General features: G+C 48.7%; 1 protein-coding gene across 2 annotated transcripts in view; it reads right to left on the reverse strand.

Moving 5' to 3' along the window:
• Positions 1-11,268, reverse strand: part of LOC126916778 (uncharacterized) — a 36,643-nt gene extending 25,375 nt beyond the window's left edge. For both annotated transcript variants that reach the window (XM_050722928.1, XM_050722927.1), the window contains exon 1: positions 10,956-11,268. The gene's annotated coding sequence lies outside the window, so the exon portion shown is untranslated. The remainder of the gene's footprint in view (positions 1-10,955) is intronic.
• Positions 11,269-23,207: the final 11,939 nt, after the last annotated feature.

Genomic DNA, 23,207 nt, shown 5'->3' on the forward strand with positions numbered 1-23,207 from the left:
CGTATCGTACGCTATATATTTTCATTATTTCGTCACGCATCTTTTGCGCTTGCCTTCGAATTGGATGATACGGCGATTGAAAACGAATACACAAGCGATTTCAGCAGTCTCTATGCCATTTTTAATGGCATTTAAATTCAGCGAATAGAAATTCGCGAGCGTTGTCTGGCGAAAGGAACCCCGTGATGGATTTACTGATAAGACAGCGTAATAAAATAATTATTACGTATGTAGATACGTTATTTACGATCTATTTGGGTGATGGAGAACTTGTTATATACCGACTCAGGTTCGTGACCTTTTCGCGGCAGGAGAACAATCGAGAAAGGTTACTTCCTTTTGCGGCGGTTCTACTGGCTCGATGGTATTTCGCCGGCAAGAGAAGGGAAGGCCCACTTTCGTCCCGAAATTCGCCTTGAACTTCGTACAGGGTCAGTTGGAATTAGGTCGAGCAAAAGTTGACCGAACAACGGTTTTAATCGGGTAACCATTCGAGTTACCAAACTAGTCGTGCCGCGTTTCATTGACCATTTCTCATCGGTCGCGGCCGTTCGATTTGTTACGCGATTTACCGTTAAACTCGAAGCGTCGATTTGCAGTTGTCACTCTTCGCTGACGCTTCGCCTCAATTCCTTCGCTTCGAGCGACAACCATAGGTTTCAGAAAAATTGCACAGATTCGTCGATCGTCGCTATAGCTGTGCGATTTTCGTCCAACCGTAAGTACGACGTTTCGTTCGTACGTCGGTCGATAACGCAGAGTCACGGCACGATCGTGATCGATAAATTCGGTAGCGTTAATTAGATATGGATATGAACAAAAAATTCGTATCGATCATCCTCTCTTTCTATTATCCATAAATTATGGGAAGGCGTGGCGAGTTCGAAGATTCGACGAGAGATTAGAATTTTTGCCACGTCGAAGCGTCGGCGATCAGAGGTTTACCATGGAAAAGGGAACGGGACGCTCGAAGTTGCGTCTGCTTGCTTTTAACGGTATTGGAAGAGTATCAGCCTCCCTTTACGGTTGCACAACGACCGAGAATACTACCACGCGGTCGAGTGTGCGATCCAGTCTCTCCCGTTCCATTTAGCGTTATAATTAATGAAATTCAGGCAGATGCAACTTTACAGATACGGAACGGTCTAAGTCGGTCAATATCTCTGTTTGTATCGATGTAACCGTGATTTAATTTGCCACGGACGCGACTCGTCGTGTAAGAAGCAGCCAAGCAGAGGGACCGGTCGCGTCGTTCGTTGAATATTAATAGCGAGCCCAGGAACGAAAGTTGCGCGCTCGATGTTCGGTGCTTCGATAGTCAAACATAAAATTATACCGAACGACGCTCCTTCCCAGGATCGTCATGCGAAAGATAGAACACGTTAGTGGGCCCTGTTCCGCGCAGATTCGATCGCTCCTAAATTATACGTTGCGAGGTCGGCAGACCTGCCTCGTTTTTTTCCTCCTAATGAAAATAAGGTCGATAAAAGTTCCTCACCATGATAAACAGCCTCTAGACGATGGGGTGGAGCTCGTCGTAAAATCGAGGAGAAAGAGGAGAAGCGAGAGCCCTGCCGGGGCAAGGAACGAACCAGCGATTCGGCTAAAATTCTTTCGTTAGGCCAGCCGATCCTTTTCGAACGAGTCTGCTTTTACGCTTGTTGGAACAGCGATTCGAAGATACGCACGTGTATCGTAATTCGATGTTACGGTTGCGTCTTTTTTAAACGAACGCGATACGGCTGAGATGCGAACGCGACGGTTTTAAGAAAACACGCACCGTCGAAGAATAAATCTACAGATATAAAAAGAACGTGATTCTTTTTGTCATTCCGTACGCGTTAACCTTCTCACAGTCTCGTTCGAAGGCGGAAACGCGACGTCTGATAGACACGTCTGCAAAAATGACGCGTTTATCGCGCATACAACGGTGTCCGTACAAGTTGGACGCGATTCGTCTCGCAGAGACGTAAATCTAAACGGCAAACTCTTCAATCGTCACGGATCCAGATAGCGCACGCCTACCGCGAGGCTTTTAAGCCGGAAACCCGTTCCGAAACGTTAGTTGACGCGATGAATCTGCGCGGCAACGACGAACCCAGGATACGGTATTAAGCTGCAACGTGTAATCCGCGGGAAAACAATAATTCTCTGTCGACTGATTCTCAGGAAATTCCTATACCGGTAACGGTGCGAGCGGCTGTCGTTAAAGTCGCATTAAAGTCGACAAAGATTGTTCACCTTGTGCCACAGTTATTGCATACAGTTAGGCGCGCATCGCGTGGAATTAGAATCGACGATTTTATCTCGTCCCTTCTCTTCGACTCGGTTCGTCGCGGTTCTCGCGTTCGCCTCTCCTTCTCTTTCTCTTCCTTCGCCGCGATATACCTCGTCGCGAGAAGAGAAAGGTAACGGTCTTGAACGATTATAAATCACAAAATATTCTCGTCGGACGGAACAATCGGCCAAAGCGTGTCCCTAATTGATACAGTTACTTGTTTTACTTAATTAAGCTTGTTCGTGGAATCGCGCGTACACTCGACACCGCCGATTGTCTTCTTACGCGGTCGTGTACGCGGTCGAGAACGAAACAACGAAACGACAAACGAGAGGAAAAAATAGATTATACCCGGCGAACAATCGCGTCTTCCACGTTTTATTCGCAAGCATCGAATCGTACGAACAACGAGAAAGATAAAAACGGATGTGATCGATGAGAATCGACGACAATTTTTAATCTTTTACGAGATAGTAAATCTGAGAGCATTTTGTTCGAGGAAGAGCAATTAATTTGTCCCTACTTACCCTAAGAAATCACAGATTCGCGTTAAGACAGTTAAGATTCGTTATCTCTCCTTTGCCCTTCCCTCGAGATTTCACAGGAAAAGGAGACGCTTATCGGCGTTTCGATCGCGTTATTAATTTTCCGCTGTGTCGTTACAGGTCGCTACGCTTATTCGCCTCGATACGATCGTTTTCCAAGAAATCGTCGAAACTGGCCAGCCAAATCGAATAGCGACCGCCTTTAAATTCGAGCGCACGATCCCCCCGCGGCTACATTCCTCCTTTTGCTCGATTAATCGTCCACGGTGGCGTCGTAAATTCTTAGCAATTACGTACGCCCGCTTGTAGCCTGTCGACTCGGTAATTACTTACTTTCAGCCGGCGGGAGTTCACCGGGATCGCCGTTTAGACGAAAACGTTTTAATACACGATCTATCGGTGGTAGGTCGAAGCGATGAGAAACGCTTTCCATCGGAAGAATGCTCGATGCGTGAAGTTATGTGGCATCTGTCGGAACGACCGATTAAAGGCCGCGATCGCGATCCCACGACTATCCTATCCTATCCTATCCATAAGATGTACCGTTAATGGGCAATCGGAACGTGACACACTCGTACACCATCTGCCATTGCTCGATATTTATATATCGGCGTTCGCAAATACCGCGACCAGGAGCAGAAGCACCGTTGCGTGGCATTATCGGCAGAAACGGGGAGCTATGCACCGATGGCTACCGTATGCGTATCGTTCGATAGACGACAATCACGAAAAAAGCTCCTAGAGGAATGTCATTTTCCAGAAGCGAACGGTCGAATCAGTCGTAAAACTTCGATGGTCCATTATCACGATCGTTATCGACGATAACCGCGTACTCGATCCACTCGGCAACGACAGAGAGGCCGTGTTCAAAATATCATAATCGATCGAATGGGAAATTCGATCGCGAACGGCCACTTAACAGATCGTTGCCTGGAAGATGCTCTTCCTTTTTCCCTCCGAGTCTTCCTTCCTATGCTCCAACGAGATCGGAGATAAATAGTCGTTCGACGTCGGCATCGCCATTAACGACAAGGTTGCCTCTCGCGAGCTCTGCCAGGAATCAACAGGATGTTGTATATATAGATGGGAGAGAACTGATTCACCCGCGATGGCGGCTCTTCGTTTCCGGTTTGGTTTTCATCCTTCATTTTCTCAATCCTTCGCCTTGCGAAGATTTTTTAATCTTATTCCACAAATTGCCAAGAGATTCGTCGATTTTTTCGGTAGAATTTCCCGTCATTATCTGTTTCTATTATGGTTTCTAATATTTATTTTTCATTTTACTTTTATCGATTTACCGATTTTTAAATAGAATTTTCTAACGTTATGTGTCAGGTTTCTATCGTTACTTGGCGCGTTTCAATTTACGATTCAGCATTACGTCGTAGCTTCTCGTCCTACATCTTCTTGGCCTGTGCCCTTTCGCCGGAAGACGACAGTTGCGAGCAGCCGCCGATTTGCACAAATTGGCGATAGAGAAAGTCGTGAGCAGAGAGGGACGCGAAATCAGATTCGCAAGGAAACACAACGGTTAACGGTAACACAGTGGTGAGAGAAAATAAAGGCGAGCGGTGGGCGTCGTTGGCGGCCGTGGCCGTGGCCTCGCCGGCCAACTCCGATAACTAAGGTCGTGGCGTTTTATGGAGTTCGCGCTCATAAGTGTAACGGTGTTCGAACACAAGCTCCGCGATTCGCGCTCCAGAGGAGCGGTTACCGTTGCGTGGTCCACAAACTCCTTACAGTCGATATTCTCCAGGAATCGCGTGTCTCTGTTTGCTTTTCCATCTCCATCTTCGTCTTGTTCTTCCTCTCGTTTCCTATCTTTCTTCTTCGTTTATGGCATTGTTATAGGCCGCGTGACCATCACGGCTACTTAACGTATCGTGCAAGTTCGATCACGAACGCCGAGAATACGTCCTTTACCCGGCACGATTTAAATCAGTTTCGTGAATCGGTCAGCGAAGACGATGCTTCGTCTGGATTTTTAAACGGTGCCGAAGCCGAAACGGATTTCGAAGCCCAGAGATATTAGAGTTTGTTGGTCGTGATACGGTAGAATACAGGTAACGAGGACGTCTCCGTCCAAGGTGCTCCATTTCCACACCCACGCGAAGTTAAAAGCCGTTGCGAGGCGGTTGTTATCGCGCGTAGATGTCGCAAAAACTTGGTTACCGTTTAACGATATCAACTCGCGTTCGTTCGAACCGCGTCCGTATCCGTTCCTTCCCGTTAATCCCCTGCGTCTTCGTTCTGCCGTTTATGGGACGCGCTACTCGATCCTTCCGATAAACCGAATACGGCGAAACTCATTGCGAAATCTACTCCTTCTCGAGACTTTTCCGGGATCGCGAAGTCCGATAGGCCAATATGGTTTCGGATAGGTAGAGCGCTGCTTTCGAAAGAAACGGCGAAAGATCGGCGTCGAAAGATCACGGTCAAACTGTAACACTTCCTTTTCTCGTGGCGCCTGCGGTCGACGAACAAACGTGATCGCTGAACAGGAACCGGCTTTTTCTTTCCGGCGTTCCTTCCGCGAACGACACGGTTTCGATGGCCGGCCTTCTAACGGATTGCAGCGAACGGTTTCGGCACGCTCCTTCCTTCAAGCAGTCGAATCGATTGCTCCGCCGTATATTCCTGCGGCCTCGTAATTCTTCGACTCGTGAAAATCGAGCAAAGAATGCCGCTAGCGTTAGGCGGACACCGATAAGCGTAACGGTCGTTGGAAAAGTTTGGAAAATCGAACGAAGGGAGGGAGTTAAATCGTGTTTTTAGCGCAGTGGAGCGTGTAGTCTATCGAAATGTAAGGACGGCCCAAGAACCGGATCGGAGACCGGTAGAACCGTTTTACCCACATATTCGGCCCACGGAAAGTTACGAGCGAGGGTGGCTGAAACGAACGGAGGGCACTCACCGGAACGACTTTCAAACAGAACGTTCCAACATTACCAGTCGTACGGGTTCAAATATTTGTTCGTGACGAGAAGACCAAACTATCGGTACGAGGTTTTTCTTTCCTTTTCTCCTGATCGTGCCAGTCATCCAGGTCGCGTACCTCCATCGCGACCTTCTTCCTCCACGAGAATCGAACATGGTACCGTTGATCGAGCAATTTGCAAATAACGCGAACCGCGAACTGCATCTGTCGCGATATCGCGTTTTCTCTGCATTTCGAGTTTTTGTCGGATGATTTTTACGCGATCGACCGAGGATGCATAACGTTCACCGTCGATCCTGTACTTTGCGTGTTCTTCGTTGGAGATCTTCATCGGCGATCTCCATTTAGCGATTGAAAATCGGCCCAAAATTGCCGGATGTATTGCCCCCCATAACCACGGGCAAACTGAACGCTTCGAGATTATGGTGTTTCTTTTCTCCGTGTATTACACAGACCGCCGAAATTACACAGGCTGTTAATCTTTCCTGTTTTCGTTTTTCAGTACGCCTTAAACGACCGATCGTGCAGGTGTTCTCAGACGGGCCAGGGAACACCCCGACGCTTTATTTTTACTTTATTACGAAGGACGAAGCGCTCTGAACTGATTAAGGCCGACTGGCAGGCAGGTTCCTTTCGTAAAAGATCGTTGGCGAGACTAGGAAAGCAGGAAATCTAAACGGTCGATCGCCTTAAGTTAAAGCGTAATTTCCCTCGAACGCGAGTGGAATACTTTATCCGGAGGTTTCGCCTTATTTTTAGACCGTGCAGGGAACACAGGTGTTCGCCTTCGGTTGTAATCGCGAGGAACTGCCGACGATGGCAGGCAGCGTGGAATCATTAAAGGCTGTGTCGAGCGAATCGAAGAGATGCGGCGGCGCGCGTCCACGCCTATCTGTGCAGTATGGCCAGGAAGTAGCTTTAAAACGTGCTAAGTGTTCAATAATGAGCTCCTGTCGTCCTCTTCCCCCTTTTCTTTCGCGTTCACTCCTCGGGTTCGTTCGCCTTTACGAGTTTACCTTCGCGTTCGACTGCCCATTGCTCATCCTCGATCCCCGTATCGATACTTTTCATCGACTCTCAGCACGATCTTCGTTCCCATCTTTCTACTTTCCTTCTGTTCTCGTCGTCGTTGATCGAAAATTTCTCGACCGCTATCTTCGTTTTGCTTTTCCCACACAGGCAAGTCCGTTTGTTTTAGACAACTAATCGGTCTGTTCGAGTAATTGGTTTCTCCTTCGGCTCGCTTCCTTTTCACTTTCCCGCCGACTGCCTACCTTCTTCCTTTCGAGCGTGTACACACCGTCCGCGCAAATTACGAGTTAGAAATTGAGCGTTACTGATTAAGGGCGGAAGAGATAATGGGTAGAGCGCGTTCGAGGATATTGTTAGCCATAATGAGATACCTTAAATACCTTCTGCGAACGTTCGTGTCTTCCGTGAACGCGTCGAAGCTGCAATCCTTCTTCACGATCATCCGGACAACGTCGCGAGGTCGTCGCACGGAGACGCACAAATCGAAGCAATCTAATACGATCGCAATCTAGCTTTTGTTCGGCGCGTTCGCGAAACCTGTGTCCCGTCCTCATTGTTCGCAAATGAGAATTTGTTTGCCGCTCTCTAACCGGTCGTTTGTTACGACATTCCACGCGTCTCACTTATGAATCCGACATCCGTTATGCGGTTCACATATATATTCCCCTGGCGACTATACCGTGGCGAACCGACGGATCGCTATTTCTAGTCGATCGCGTCTTTGTCGAACGTTGGACTCCAGCCAAACGAACTCCGTTCGTCGAACCTCGCAGCAAGTTCAAAGTTAGTCGGAGGCCGAAATTCTTTAAGATGCGAGATATTCCAAGAGGCAACTACTCGTTAATCACCGAAAAAGATACGCCAGATTCTTGGTCAGATTTATAGAGCAGAGTAGCAGCGAAGTAGCAACGGAGATACGAGTTTCCTGAGCGGAATGTCTCACACCTGTTGGTATCTTTCTCGGTGACGAGCGGACCGGTTGACGCGGATCGCGCGAGGCGAGAAGGTCGACGAAGGCGAGCGATTGGCGTTGAAACAACGCTCGACGAGGAAACGTTAATTAACTGAAAAGATTCCGCGGGATAAAATTCCAAAGGGTCGCCGAAGAAGCAGGTCGTCCGACGATGATCTAAGCGAGCGAAGCGCGGAGCTACTAAGATGGTCAGGGCCGTAGGCAGCTTCGGGGTCAACGGCCAGGCGGCGCCTGGAAGATCCTCCATCGGCTGAACGCGAGATAGTGGGGCAGGTCGTGGCTACGAGTCCGGGGAAAAAGGAAAAAGGAAAGGCACCGACAGGATAGAAGAGAACACCGCCGACTCGAATGGCAGATTCGCGCGAATCGCCAAATGAAAAACGTCACGCTTGTCACCTCGGGGTGTCCTCTCGCGGACTCCGCTTTTCTTCTTCGCTGGCCATTCAGGATCGCGGCAGCGAAAGCTCGAGCGAAGCGAAACGATCTTCGCTCGGCAGTCAAATCGCTCGATTTAACGAATAAGATGAAAGCTGCGAAAGAAACAAATCGTTTCCTGTCAAACGCAATTAGGTGTAAAAGCTCGAATCGAATGACGACGGATGTTAGAAGAAACGATTGAGATTAGCAAGGGGCATGGGAATTCGCAAACTCCTTTGCAAAGCCCGTGCGAAGCGGCGAATATGGTTTTCGAGTTCGTTCAACTTTGTTGATGGGATTGGTGCTGGTAACTCGGCGATTCATAGCGGCGATAAGGCAAAAAGTGGGGCTGCTTTAAGAAAAGCATAGGAACGATGACGGCGACGATCGCAACGACGAGGATGATGATCGCGGTGATGATGATGGTGGCGGCGATGAAGAAGGAGTCCGTCACGGCGCGGTGAGCTTGCGCGCGCACGCTATTTCTACCAGCGAGTCTCTTCTCTCTTGGACTTTATATCGTGCAAGAACACCAGTCCCGCGAACGTTACCATCTTCCGAGATGCGTTGATCGTTTCAAGACGAAACGATTCTCCGTGCAAGTACCATGGATGCTGCGTCAGATCTTGGGGACACGAATTAGAGTTTTTTGTCAGCGACCATTCGAGCGTCGCATCGTTGGTCGTTTAAATATAGCACCTGGACGAGCCGATGCGGATCTCGCTGAAATTTTCTGACCGACGATGACTGGCGATTTATGAAAGTACAGGGGAGAGATTATTCATCGTCCTCTTACGAGACTGTGAAATTATAACGTGCTATAACATTATGCGAATCCCTCTATGCATCCTTCTTCTTTCGATACACCAGATATACGTACGTGTATACGTGTGATCGTTTCTCCGTGGTAGAGTAGAACCTCTAGTTTTATTGTTTCCAGAGTTAATCAGGATTCTTTCACGCGGCGTAAGATGTGCGTGACAAAAAGGTAATTAAGTGTGCTCGAGTTACGTAATTAAATATACGAACATACCCGATGATTTAATGGTTGTTGAACCTTTCGTGAGAACCATAATGGACGTAATAACGTTTCCGGTCACTCGACGATTACACTTTCATTCGGATCTTTCATTTGCTCCGTTTCTTAGTCGTGAATAATGTTAGCCATTGTTCGAACGTTCCGCGAGAAGAGTTTACCGCCGTTCTATCTTTAATGACTCGCCGAAGAGACGATAGAAACACGTACGGTGGATCGTGTCTCGTTGCGTTTCGACTTGCATTCGGCAGAAAGGATAATCGACGATAGTATGGAGACGCAAGCACTTCCTCGACTCGATGATTCGTAATCTTCGCGAAAGTGCGAGTACGCGGAATAACGACGCCGGCGGTGCGAGTATTGGCAGGCGTCACGCCTCTCTGGCATTGAACTCACCGACTTGGACCGCGCTTCTACCTTAGAAAACGCGCACCTGCTCGCGACACATCGGACTTCCATCCCTAAACGTTTCGCGGTACGAAACTACTTGCACGATTCTTCGAAAAGCTTTCTTCGCGTATCTCTCGTTAAGATCTGTCTATTTTACTTGAATTTTTATAACTTCTTCTCCGAAATTCCTAACTGGAGTCATATTTAACTCGATATCGTTGGCTTCGCGGAATTTACATATCGAAAGACTAACTCGTTGTTCGAAGGGTCGACGGACTTCCGACCAATCGAAACAAGGTACCAGCATGAATATTCGACTGGCGTCGCGGGCCGACACGAAATCGGACGTCTATCGAGAATACGAACGATTCGACGGCCGAGTGTCCGTGTACGACTAAAAATACTCCACCTATTCGAAATACTTCTTCTTTCTATACAACGATTCGCTTGGCATAATACAGTAAACGATTCAATAGCTCGATGTATCATTGAAACGACTAAAAATATTCGATATATTCGAAACACGGACGTGTTATTTACACGACACGACGCAGCTTACAGTAGCATTGTCTACCAGAAAGGTTTGTTCTCTCTCTCTCTCTCTCTCTTTCTCTCTCTACTCGCAATGAAAATGGTCGGATCGGTATTGTCCGCGAGTGTTGGACGCTCGCAATTTCGTAGCTAGTTTTAGAAGGTAATTTAAGCGTACCGGCGTGGCGAAACGAGCGTGGTGGAGCAACGCGTTTCGGTTTTATGCGCGGTTTCGCGTTCGCTCGATATTACGGGTCTCGACTGTTGCTCAACACGGCCCTGACTTTGAACCGCGTTTGCTCGACTCTGAACCGTGGGAATGGCGACCACGAGGCATCGCGCCGATCGCACGAGTTTTTATTTTCCCGACTCGATCGATCATCTATCTGTTTTTCGATCTAACCTCTACTCTCCGAGAAGAATCTCTTCAGGAAGAACAGATCGCATTGGTACGATTTACAACTGGAATATTTTTCGCGTCGCGTATTCGATCGTTTACGACCACCACCGCGTCGTTTCTGCTCCAAAACGTTCCATCTATTCTCGCAAACTGTGCGAAGCCATCCAATGGACGAACATGTATCCGAAAGCAACGGCGAGGAAGATTCTCATCGCGTAAATCCCGTCGCGGACTCGTCACTCTGCTTATCACGTCTTCGCGGTGATTAATCGATCCATGGATCGTTTCGATCGATCGTCGTAGACTCCTTATCATTGAATATTCCTTATCAACCTGGGAGAATCTTCGACACCGGTGCGTTCGAACACTTATTCCACCAGGAATAGGTTGGAGAACACTTTGGGTACGCACGTACCTTGGTTGGAAATTCACTCGGTATCGAACTTGAATTCTTCGGTTCACCAGCTCTCTCTTATCACTCTCGGTTATCACTGGATTCCCGCTCGAACTTGGGCCGAAACTTCGCGGAACCGGAAATCTTTGGAGAACCGGAGGAGAAGAAAGGAGGCAGGACAGAGAGGATGGAGAAACCTTCACCGAATTTTCGTTCACCGGTCGATCACACACGACGGAACACTCGTCTCGGACGGGTTGATGGATAGAAAAAAAAACAACGTTCCTGATGGTTGGGCTGTCGGCACGGCTCTGTCTTCGAGGCGGCGCATCGGGCTCACTTTATAAACGGAGTTGGCCGGGTGGTGGTCGCGTTTGCTTGCCGGTCAAACCTAGCCGGCGATTGGACGCGTTCGCGTAAACAGGTCGCGCGATTGGCCGCGAGATCTAGCGGTACCGTGGCTCCATCCAAGGGGGATCTCTCGCTTCTTCGTGGCTACGATGTTTCCGTGCGTCTCTATCTCGTTCTTCCTTCTTCTTTCTCTCCGTCCTTCCCTTCTATCTTCTCGCTTTCCTCTCGAACCCAGTGCAGGCTAGTTATTTCGCGTAATTAGGGAACAGTGACATTTTACCGCTTTTTCCTTCCCTTTCTCTCTTCTTACCTTTGGTCTTTCTCCTTCTCTTTATATCTCGCCTTGACTTCCGTGCGACGATCGCGTCAACCGCTACCGAATCGTTCGTCGCGTCATTTGCTCGGCGATGAAACGCTCCTCCGCTGCCGCCAATTGACTGACCATTGACAAGAATTCGTAAAATGGGCCGCCCTCGACGCCCTACCTTGCGAATATTATCCCGCTGACGCGACGGTATCGTCGGTCACGCTGCCCCGCAAGAAGATAGGAGGGTCGAAGAAATTCAAGAGAAGGTGGGGCGGAGGAAAGGATTTTTCAAAGATCGATCGCAAGATGATCGCAACCAGGAAGCCCGAGCGACGTTCGTGCTTCGTGGCAGAGGGTCGAGTCGAGGTAATAAGCAAGATTAATTCGGTGCGTCGGGCGGCGAACTTCAACGACGGAGACGATGGCTGGTCGTGCGAGGCGACGCGATCTCCGATTAGAAACCGCGAGTCTCTGCAATTCCGTATGGTCGTATCCGCTGACTCTTGCGCCGAGCGCGCACGGTATGCTTGCCTACGTCGATTCCTCGCTATCCTCCGCCGTTGAACAATAGTCGAATTCGAACTTCACTTTCTGCATGTCGTTGAAAGGGGATGTTGAAATACGACATTGAGAAGCATCGGCAAGATCTTCGAGCCGTAGCTCCATCACAGGTGTGGGAGGAAAAAGACACGATCGAAACACGCACGTTGCATCGACCCACGCCATCTGTCTTTTTTCTATTTCTTCGCTTACTCGAAGGAGCGAAAGGCCGATCTTGGACATTCCATGCGTATTCCGCGGAAGCTAGCATTGGGCAAATACAGTTGTTTCGATAGCGTCGGTTCGCTGCTAACAAGGCTATTAAGCGAAGCGAGAGGCGAGCGTATCGTCCCGCTCGGCTCGCAGCGGTGGCGCGCGTGTACAATCCACGCGTGCACGCAATTCCACATAATTCCCATTCAGATAAATCGACCACTAAATAAACATAACTGTCGCTAACGAGCTATCTTGCGGACGCGAGAGCCTCGAGCCTGATCACAGTGTTCCTACGAAACGACGATGATCGTTGCCTCGAGCGACCGAACCACCGTCACCTCCGACCGAACCCTTCGCCGTAGATATCAAACTACCGTGAATATCCTAACTGCGCCATTTACGAGGATACTAACCGGCTCTCTAACTCCGTAATGGCCCTTGATGACAATCACCGCTGCATGAAACTGTTATTTTAAAGAAATACTCTCGAAGAAGGTATTTCGCCCTCCAGATAGGATGCATCGTGATGCAAAGCAACGATAGCTGGCCGAAATCGAGTGGAAATCTCCCACGCGAAGATCCGTCCGAAGATCCAACCACTGACGTCTATCGATCGTACGTTCTTCAAACGGGAAAGGTCAAGCTCGACGTTCGAACGCGATATCCGATTCTTAGTTGGAGAACACGTGTTGCGTCTACGTATCTATCGTGACTATAGGTAGACAAGAAGATTGATGGCTCGTTGACGAGACTCTTGCGTCGAAATGGAAATTTATTAGTATCGCAATTTACCTTCGAGGAACGATCGAATTCGAGGAGATGCGAGCGAACCTGCAGCAGTGATCGAACGAAGGAATCGAACAACGAGTCGACCTTGATTTACGACTCGATTGCGAACAACGTATCTGGTTCACCAGTACCAAGTTTCTTTCTACTCGTTAGCCGTGCAGGTGGATCGTTAACGGACGTATACGTCATAAGAGAGTCGTGGTCCTGCACCACGAATAGTATGTATAGCGCATTAATGTTGGCGTCGGGATATTTATGGGGCGGGAAAAATGTTCACCGCGCGACCGTGCTCGTAAACCGCTCGAATTCGAGAGTAAATTTTCGTGCTGCAACGAATCACGAGCTTTCGAGAGGGATGCCTCCGCGACTCGAGTTCTACGAAACGACGTAGACTCGTTACGCCTCTGTCGGATAATGGTTTTTTCTTCTACGAAACGCTACGAGAGCAAATCGAAGCGGTTCGTCGTTAATGGCCGTCGTTATGTACACGCAACGTTCTCGACGATCTCGGCGCGCACCGACCAACGGTCAAACCAAGGAAACTTCCCGGTTTTCCACCGATTTAGGCGCGATATTCGACATTCTCCGACGACCAGCGAGTCCCATCTCGTTCCGTGATCTCGAGTTCCTGCGTTCCTCGTCCTTTCTAATTGTTCTTTATTACACGCGATCCCTCTGTTTAACAGTCGACCAACATCGCGCGTTCTACGCTCACCCGGGTCACGGCTCTGAACGAACGAGATGCCCGCGTTCTCGGGACATCGTGGAATCGCGTTAATTAAACACGCGACGCGTGTAAGTCGTTTCGCGTGACTCTGCTACCATCGGACTGAAGGCACGTCGAATGCCCATTACTCGAACAAACGACGCGATAGATTTAAAGTTTGAGGAGAGACGTTGGATCGTTATGCCATGGATATTTATGCAATTCCATGTTTTTGCAAATGTAATTAAAGTAATGCGATCCAAACGAAGATCAATTTCGCTTGTTGCCTGATCGAGCAATAGCGAAGTAACGTTTCAAGCGGTTAGGAGGCAATAATGCGTTATACGGCGGTCCTCTATTTTCGATTAAGGCATCTTTTTCTTTACTTTCTCTTACGGAGGGAAAGCGTCATGATCTGAATATCTTTGCATCTTTAAATTTCTCATATGCGCATAAATATCCGCGATCTAGTAATTACAGTACGATCCCACGTAACTTTCTTACGACGAACCCTGCAGCGAACGCGTGAAGGAGGCGATCGCGTGTCACTGTTTTGGAGACCACGGTCTAAGCAACGCCTAGACGTTGGCGAGTGATACGGTCTCGGCATTGTCCGTGATTAAGAACAAACAACGACATGTCTGCGGAACAGGTTTGCCCGGTGACAGCGTGATCAGCGTACCATGAAGAGAACCGTGGAAAACAATCAGCCGAAATCAGCGCCGCTGGTCAGCCTAAGTGCCTAACTGTAGCGTTTTATGCTCGTTGATCTAACTTGCATACGTCGAGTTTGCGACCACGTGGCCACCATGCAAATGACCCTTCCTCTGTCCCAGCTAGTCACCGTTGGTTAACTGTAGACTTTTATGCCTTGCTAGACCGCGATCCTCGCTACCGTGTCCGCGCATTTTTCGCCTAATTTTTTCCTCGTCCAGCTCGTCTCTCGACGATTTCTCTTTGTCGGCGTCGGACCGGTCGAATCTTTCCTCCGGTGGACTTATAGTCGTACCGTGGACGTAACACGTCGCGGCGGCTAGATAGATTTCCAATTAAACGCTCCTGAATCGCAGGAAGTTCTGTTCTGTCCGGTGGCCGGGTCAAAGTGTCCATCGCGCCGCCGGTCGAATCTCCGACGGATAAAATCAGCTCATTTATCTAGGCATTCATCTGTCACGCGCACTCGCCCGTACCTTTAATTTCGAACATCCATTCGCTGTCCCAGTGGTAGAGGACTCGCATCGATCCATCCCGCGGCGGATTGGTCTTACGGTTCTTACAGCCTGTAATAAAGTATCTATTTATCTGTCTATCCGTTCATCCATCGTTGCACGCGGGCGTGTATACGATTCGCCGTGGGTCGTGCGAAGTTATTCCACGACGATGATCGGGCATACGGGTTCGGGCTGTGGCCCCGCCGTTCGATGCTTTACGAGCTCCTTCGAGTCCTCGCGTTCGCCCGAGGAAACGCCGTCTAACTAAGTACCACGCGTTTGCAGATATGGAGAATCGCCGTGTCGACGAGGTCACCGCGGGTTAACCTCTTAATTATCCCGCCCCCTGCGATTTCACCCATCTTTCCTTCCGTTCCCGCCGTTTAACTCCTTTCTTTTCCTCGTCTCGTTTACCTTTCCTCGGGCATGAGCGCGGCTTCGTTTGCGATCGTTTGCGATCGTTTGCGATGGATGCCACTCGATTACGATTTCCGAGCTTTACCTCTGAGACGAATCGACGGGACGAGAAAAAGAGAGAAGAAGAGAGAAGAAGAGAGAAAGAGAGTAGCGGAGCCAACGGCGGTTGGTGCGAAAACTATAAAAAGCAAGCATCGCTTGGTAGATCGTTGATTCGCGGTGCTTGGACGTAAGTAGTTGAGGCTCGTTGAATCGAAAAAGCGCGTATATTGCGAGGCCTTGAGAGGTTGCGTTTACCAACTGGTACAAACGAGATCGGTTAATGCCATTGCTCGTTCCGCACCTCCTTCTCTCGTCGAAAAAATGCCACGGCTCTAACCTCTGGTGCTTTGTGCGTCTCAATCATCGTTACGCGTGCAAATAGATTTGCGCGAAGCGGGGTCGGAAGCGCGACTGATTACGCTGCGATATTTCATACGAAGCGCGTTACGTGCCGGCGTACCTAGCTCTTTCCCATAATTAATCGGATCGATATAATGGCATCCGTTCGGATGGTTTCTTAGAGCTGGACGGAATCGAGCAGCGCGTACGGCGAAGGAATAATAACCGGATCGGAGCATTGTCCCGAACACCGTGGATAATCGGGGATTAAGGGAAGAGAAACTTCTTTTTTGTCGTTGTAGAGGCACGATTCGTTCCATGGTATAAATCGCTTTAGGTGATTTTTCCAAGGAGGATGAGAGCGAATTCCAGCGCGTCTTTTATCAATCGATGGACGAAGAATGACAATTCTGTCGGATGACTTGGAAACCATCGTACAGACGCTTCGTTCGTATCTTCTTATTTCGCTGTTTCGATGATGGATTCGCCGGTATTTCGAGCAACGCTTGGATGATCGAGAATAATGTTCCCCCATCTCTCGGCGTAGTCACGCGGAGCTTCGTTCGGTTTCGTTCGAATTGGGACGAAATTATCGACGGTACGTCGTCGAGTGATTTTCGGGTGGCTACCGGTTGGCCGATTTGACTCGATTCTCGTGGTACCGTTAGAAAACTAGGGATCATCACCGAAATTACCGAGAGAAGGAGACGAAAGAGGCTCCCGCAACGGGAATCTCCCGGTGAGAGATGCGTGGCACCGTGTACAAAGAGGAAGTCGAAAAGAGGAGAAAGGTCGTTCTCTGCTACTTTTAATTTACGTTACGTTATCCCGCTATAGTCGGTTCCGTGATCCGACGTCGGTCGTGCTGTTCTTATGATTATTCTTTATCGCGTTACTTTAATTGCCCATTCTTCTCCGGATTCGCGAGGAAACGCCATGTTTGTCGGAGGTGGCGAACAAAGGAGTCGATCGATGGTACGACGATCGATCGATAAACAGGAGCGTCAAAGGTGAACGAGATCGTACTACGATTCTAATTGTTTCCGAACGAGGCAAGAAGCAACAAAGTACGCGAAACGTAATAAATAAATGGAAACGATAGCGGTTGGAAATAACAAGGATTATCGTATTCGAGTAGGAACAGCGTCGGAAGATGTTCCTTTCGATCGGCCGTCGGCTCGGTCGTTTCTTGGCTCTTCCGCGGCGTTCTCGTGGAACCTAGCCTCCTCCTACGCCGCCTCCTCCCACACCAGCTTCTCTCGTAATCACTATATTTTAGTTGGCCGGTTCGAGAGGCATCGAGTGTGGCGCGCGGCAGCCAATCAGGTACTAGCCGGCTTTCCACTCTTCCTCGAGGTTCAGGGTCGGTCAAGGACTCGCGAAGTGCCGGCACGACGCCGTTGCCGCCGTCCTCGCAAACAACGAGCAGCCACGATCGTAGAGGAGTCTGTTCGTGCCTATCTTCCCTGGTACGCGATTTCCTCCGACCAAAGCTGCTCATCCGTTAATCTCCTTCAACACTCGTCACCGATGCTAATTACTGTTATTACTCATTAGACCGTAGTTTACTACCCAAGGTCATCGTTAATCGCAACCTCCGAACGAAACGCTGTCCGACAGCTTCTCTTCGAGTTCCCATTCGACCTGTAAATTCGCCGCAGCGCTAGGCAACTCTTCGTCCACACCGGTCGTTCCGCGCTCGTTTCTTCCCTCGTATCGCTTCGTTCGCCTACCGTTTCACTCCATTTCTATTTTTCCTCAGGATGCGATAAACACGGCTCAAAGGCTCGCTTATCCAGCTTCGTTACTGCTATCAGGCCGGTGTGTTCTCCTCCTCGGAGACTTCCGTCGTCGCGCACCTTCGTTCTCACACGTTCCCTCGAGCGATCTAGCCGTAGGCAGCCTCGCCCAGACCAACAAACCGACCGCCTCGTCGGTTCGACGTCGGAACGCTCGAGTTTAGCTCTCGAAGCTTCCAAAAAGGATAACACGCACGAGCAGCAGCTCCTCGCGTTATTTCCGTTCATGGTACTTGCTGATCAGTTCGTACGAATATGTAATAACATGCTCGATAGGGATGCTCTCGTTTCTCTCTTTGCTTCTCTTCCGTGCTTCCTCTCGGTTTCTTGGCCTTCTTTTTCGCTGCCTCGATTCCGCTCGATCTATCGGCGATTTCTCGTCAAGGTCACGCGTTCAGTCAGAACGGGTCTATTTATAGGTACGCGCGGATGAGAGTCGTCGCGAGCTGCCAGCTCGCAAACGGGAACGCTTCGACGATCAGATTGATCGCCGTGAAACGCCAGAACCAGTCGTGCTGCGCTTTGCTGTCGCATTTCAGGGCTCGATAAAACGGAATACGGTAGAGTTCGGTCACGATGTAGCGAGGTCGTGAATTAAACACTGTCAGCAAGTAGCAACGACCTTTTACCGTACGAGCACCAATTATATAAACCGTTTGTCTTCCGACAAAGTTTGTATAAATCGAGTTCTATCGTATCTCTTGTTCTCGTGCCCGGAATATGCTTTATTTCTATCTGGCTTCGCGATCTTCCTAATACCGTGACTAAGTCCGTGAACCGGACTATTCCAAATAAACGTCGAATTCGCGATAGAATAAGCGGCAAGAGGTACTTTCGTCGTTTCTCAACGAATCATTACCGCGGAAGAATTCTCTTCGAATCCAACTTGGCAAAGTCGTCCACGAAAGGAATAACGTTTGCTTCGAATCTCAGTTTGCTCGATTCAGCGACATTCGGCAAGATAATCGATATATCCGTTTGAAAACGAGCAAGGATCGTTTCCCCGCACAAGCCGGACATGAAAATGATTCTCGCTGGAGTTTTCCCATACAAGGCGCGGCGAAGCAGCGTAAAAGGCCGAGGCAGCCCTTTGCACGCGTCTACCAGCAGCCCGGAAGTCGAGTTAGGTGCTTTGTAGGCTACGTCGAATCGCTTATCCGCCTCCGTGTACGCTTCGAAAGGAGCTATTCCTCTCCAACGTCTCTCCCTCGGCCCATTCTAACGCTCGATTCAAAGGGAGCATGATATCCTATGGAGCCGGCACGGCGGCTGGCTGCCGACCAGCGATATACTCCAACTTTTAGCAAATACGTTTCCTTCTCTTCGAGCTCGCAATGGCGCGTTGGATCGTAATCGAATGCTTACGATTTAGTCAAATTTAGAGCTGTACGTACTCGCAAATAGACACCGGTCTTCCGATCAAGATCCAGTTTGACGGACGTCGTGGGATGAGACGGTAGATCCGAAGTATAAAATCTTAGCCTCGGGTGCAATTCGTTGCATCCTGTGCAAACGTGACTCGTCGTCGTGGCCGAAACCGTTATTGGTTCGCATTGCAGCGTGATTTATAACGCGGACCTGTAATTAGAAGACGCTGAATGCGATTCAAGGATGTCCGCGCTACGCGGTTACAACCCGATTGCACCGTGCTGTACAGAGGCCGGAAGTCACAGAAGGTATGCATCGTCTGGTCTATTGAATCGGTTGTACGACGCGAATCCGCGTTCCGTTCGAGCAAGCTATCCTTTATGATGCTCCATTGGAGAAGGGTAATCGCAGCGGGGTATAAATTCACGACATTTACCCTCCGCGACGATTCGCTTTAACGAACGATCGGTCAGTCGACTCGTTGTTGGTATCCCAGAGTTGCAGAAAATCGTGGTTCGATTTCTCTGGCCGTCTTGTCGCTTTCGTTCGAAAGAAATCTGGATAAAACCTGTTAGGTTATCAATTAAATCCGTGGCAGAGACGCGATTAAAAAAATTAATCGATACCGTAATTACCGATCGACTTCCTCGTGCGGCTTTATCGCTTGTTCGCGAACGACCTTTCGTTTTACGGCTGCCCCGTGAGGCGCAAAAACCGGAGGCACCTCGGAGCGACAAGAAGAGCGTTACCGTCTTCCGTGGTGATGGCTCGTAAATGCCTAGCTTTTTGCTTCGCGCGTCCTGCCGCTTTCAGCCTCGCGCGTTTACTTGCCTATCGCTTTCCATTTGTTCCGCGATTATTAACGTTTACGACGGAATCATGCCGCGTCCGAGCAATTACCGTTGCGGGTGTCGTTCGCACGATACCGAACGTTCGGCGTTAAGGAAGAAACGCGTACAACGTCGTAACGCGATACGGTGAACATGTTCTGGCTGAGTCTCTTTGTCGTTCGCCGACGTCGAATGTTTTCTCCCCTAATAAAATTAATTCATACCACTTGTATTACCTTACCTCTCTTTTTACTCCGAATATTTCTATTACCCGTAAACAGATATTCTCGACAAGTTCCAGGCTTTACTGGACAGGCTGCTCGAGATACGTAGATGTGTGTCAGTTGGAGAAACCCGCGTTATCTCGTCCAGATTCGCGACTATGGGTCCAGAATCATCGCGAAGAAGAAAGGTGAACACGGTTTTCTTAGCTTTCATTATACCCTTCGATACACATCGGTATTATTCGTCTACGTTAGTCTATCTTTGTATATAGTGTTGTACATATTGTAACGAACACCGAATGGATTACACAGGAAAGAAACTGGATTATTCAAAAAGCACGTTTGCATTTTATAATCTTTTCGATTTCAAATTTTATCGATATAATTACGATAGCGTCGTTAAGTCACAGGTTCGGTAAAATTTCAAGGAGATTCGTACAACGAAGACAATATATTTACGAAGATTTTCTCTAACAAATGTGCAAACGCTTTCGCTATGTGTACATCGAAATGGAGCTTTTCTAGGGTAAACACACTTATCGAGGAAAATCGGGTTAATCCTCTAATCGGTAATAGTCGTGTGTCGCAGTTTAGTCGCGCCCAAATTCAAATCACGTTGTCGAACGGTACAATTCTCGCGCACGATATTTCGAAGCGAGACGAAATTGGCAGCCGGTGGAACGTCACGTGGCGGGCAGCAGGTTGGATTCCAGAGCGCATTTTCACGCCGCGATGCAGCGCGGACTAGCGCAGCGTTCCGTTTCTTTTTGTATCGTCGCGAAATCTGCGTAATCGATTTCCGCACGAAATGCTCACACTGTTGCTCGGCTATTCCCCCTTGGCAACGGCCATTATCGGCGTAGCCACTCGAATCGTGCTCGATGCGGTTGCATTATGTGCCACCAACCAACCGTGCCCTCTCCGTCGCGCCTTTTTGCCGGCTCTTTGCGGCCGTGTCGGAGCCCACGTGCATCCACGATCATCCTCTTCTCTCGTTCGGCTGTTTTTCCTCCCTGCGAGTCCTCTGCTTCGCTCCGCTTCGTTCTGCTCCGCTGTTCGTGCCATCTCGAAAACAACAGAAGCCAGTTCCCTTCGGAATTTTTGCCATAAACTTCCTAGAATGTTTCGCAAAAACTCAGCGGATTCAGGATACTCGGCAGGGCTTTTAAGGACCATTTTAATGGAAGAAGTTAATTAAGAGTGGTAGATCCACTTGGTTTTATTCCACGAGGGGATGTAAACTTGTTATTTAGTTTTTTGCCTATGTAGCTAGTTTTACGAACAACTGATACCGATACCCAGGGAATCCAAAAATATCTTCATCGAATCCTAGTGAGTACGAAAAAAATAAGAGGAAAGGTACATTTCGAAGAGCAGTCGACTGCTTCAACGTGAAAGTCTAAGAACAGTTCGATGGAAGTATCTTTCACAGACTATCCCGTAGATACGAAGCGGTCGTTTGGAGAGTAAACGCCGCATTGATCTGTAACACGATGGTTTACGATGGTAACCTGTTGTAGTCACAGATCCAGCCACGATGGAACTTACAAATTTTACAAAGTCGTCGAAGCATCGCCCTTTTTACCAGATACCAAACCAGTGTTTCTGCTTCTTGCTACGGTAAAAGAAGAAGAAGACACAGTCGTCGCAAGATGTTTACTGTTGTACGCTCGGAAGTAAGAAGGGAGAAACAACAAACTCGGCAGTGTGGCGTCATATTATCCAAGCATTACGAGACCTCTTACGCGGAAAGTAGATTGTCACCGTTTGGTCAGACACGGGTCGGCCTCGAAGGTTAACCAGCTAGCGCGCCGGATGAAAGGTATCGAGCCTGTAAACCGTGTTTAGAAGCTCATCCGTCTATTTCCTTCGAACGAGTAAGCACGTTTCCTATGAGTATCCAAATCACGCAAAAAGCAACAAGTATCCGGCGGCCGGTAATTCTCGATCAGAAGCGTAGTCGGAAAGTCATCGTTGACAAGCGGGAAAAATGAACAAAGGGAGGAAACTCGTTGCGTGCAGCTATTTGTCCGCGTAGTGAATCGAAAATAGTCCTTTCTGCTCCGTTTTTACGAGTGCGGTCACGCTTGTATTTTCTTTACCACGTTTAACGAGTCTCGAACGATTCGTTCGGCCGCGAACTATTTAACAATCCGCATAGCCGTCTTTTCCAGTCTTCGTTCGCTTCCTTTTCTCCCATCCTTCTTCTCATCAGTTTCTCCGCGTTTATTTCCCGCTCGTCGACTCGAACGAGTAGTACACGTCGACCGGACAAGAGTGCCGTGAACGTCGATTCTATTTGCCTGTTCATCGACTGTCCGTTCATCAAATTTCTTTTTTATTCTTCTCTCCTCTTTGTCCCTTCGCTTTCATCCTTTTTCACGTTGTTAACCCTGTACGCGTTCTGCCTCGTTGTTTCACCGAGAAAATTACGCCTGCGTGATATAACGGGCTGCCAGTTTCACGGGTTCATCCAACATCGGTGCGAGCAAAGAATTCTGTCACAAGCTGCATGCGTTAACTTTTATCGACATCTCGTACGATTCGAAGGAAGTTTCGATCTTTTCGGTAAAAACACGCGACGATGTTGCAAATGATTTCCGAGTTCGAATCGTAACAATTTTTCTTGTTTCTCATTATTTCGTTGCTTTTTTGCCTACGGGTTTATCGTCTTGTAATAATTAATCGCAGAATTTATCATTCTCTTTACCCTCGTAAAATTATTTTCTTTACTAACTCGCGACACTCCAACAAATTTCCCGTTTGAGTTTTACTAGCTCCAAGTCCGTTAATTTTCCTCTCCTCTCGAGAATTATAGTTGATCGTTTTGTTATTCTTTTCGCCTCGGTAAAACTTTCAGTCTTTAAATTGGAACGACGTGCTTTCGTAGGACAGGCACGTGAGCGGAATCCTCGATGCTACCCACTGTTCCACGCTCAAGACTAATTGGCTCGAGTCATCGGCAAACTCGATTTCTCCGGTTAACTCTCTGTCTCTTCTCCGATATAAATATTTTACTTAACATTTACATTTATGTAGCATCGTAGAAAAGGGCCTAAGAAAAACGTCAAGTTAACCATAAACAAGCCGAGGCGCCGTCGGTTCCATCAATGTGTCGTCGGTCCTTCGAGTGA

This window comes from Bombus affinis, chromosome 5 (assembly GCF_024516045.1).
Source record: "Bombus affinis isolate iyBomAffi1 chromosome 5, iyBomAffi1.2, whole genome shotgun sequence".
NCBI lineage: Eukaryota > Metazoa > Arthropoda > Insecta > Hymenoptera > Apidae > Bombus > Bombus affinis.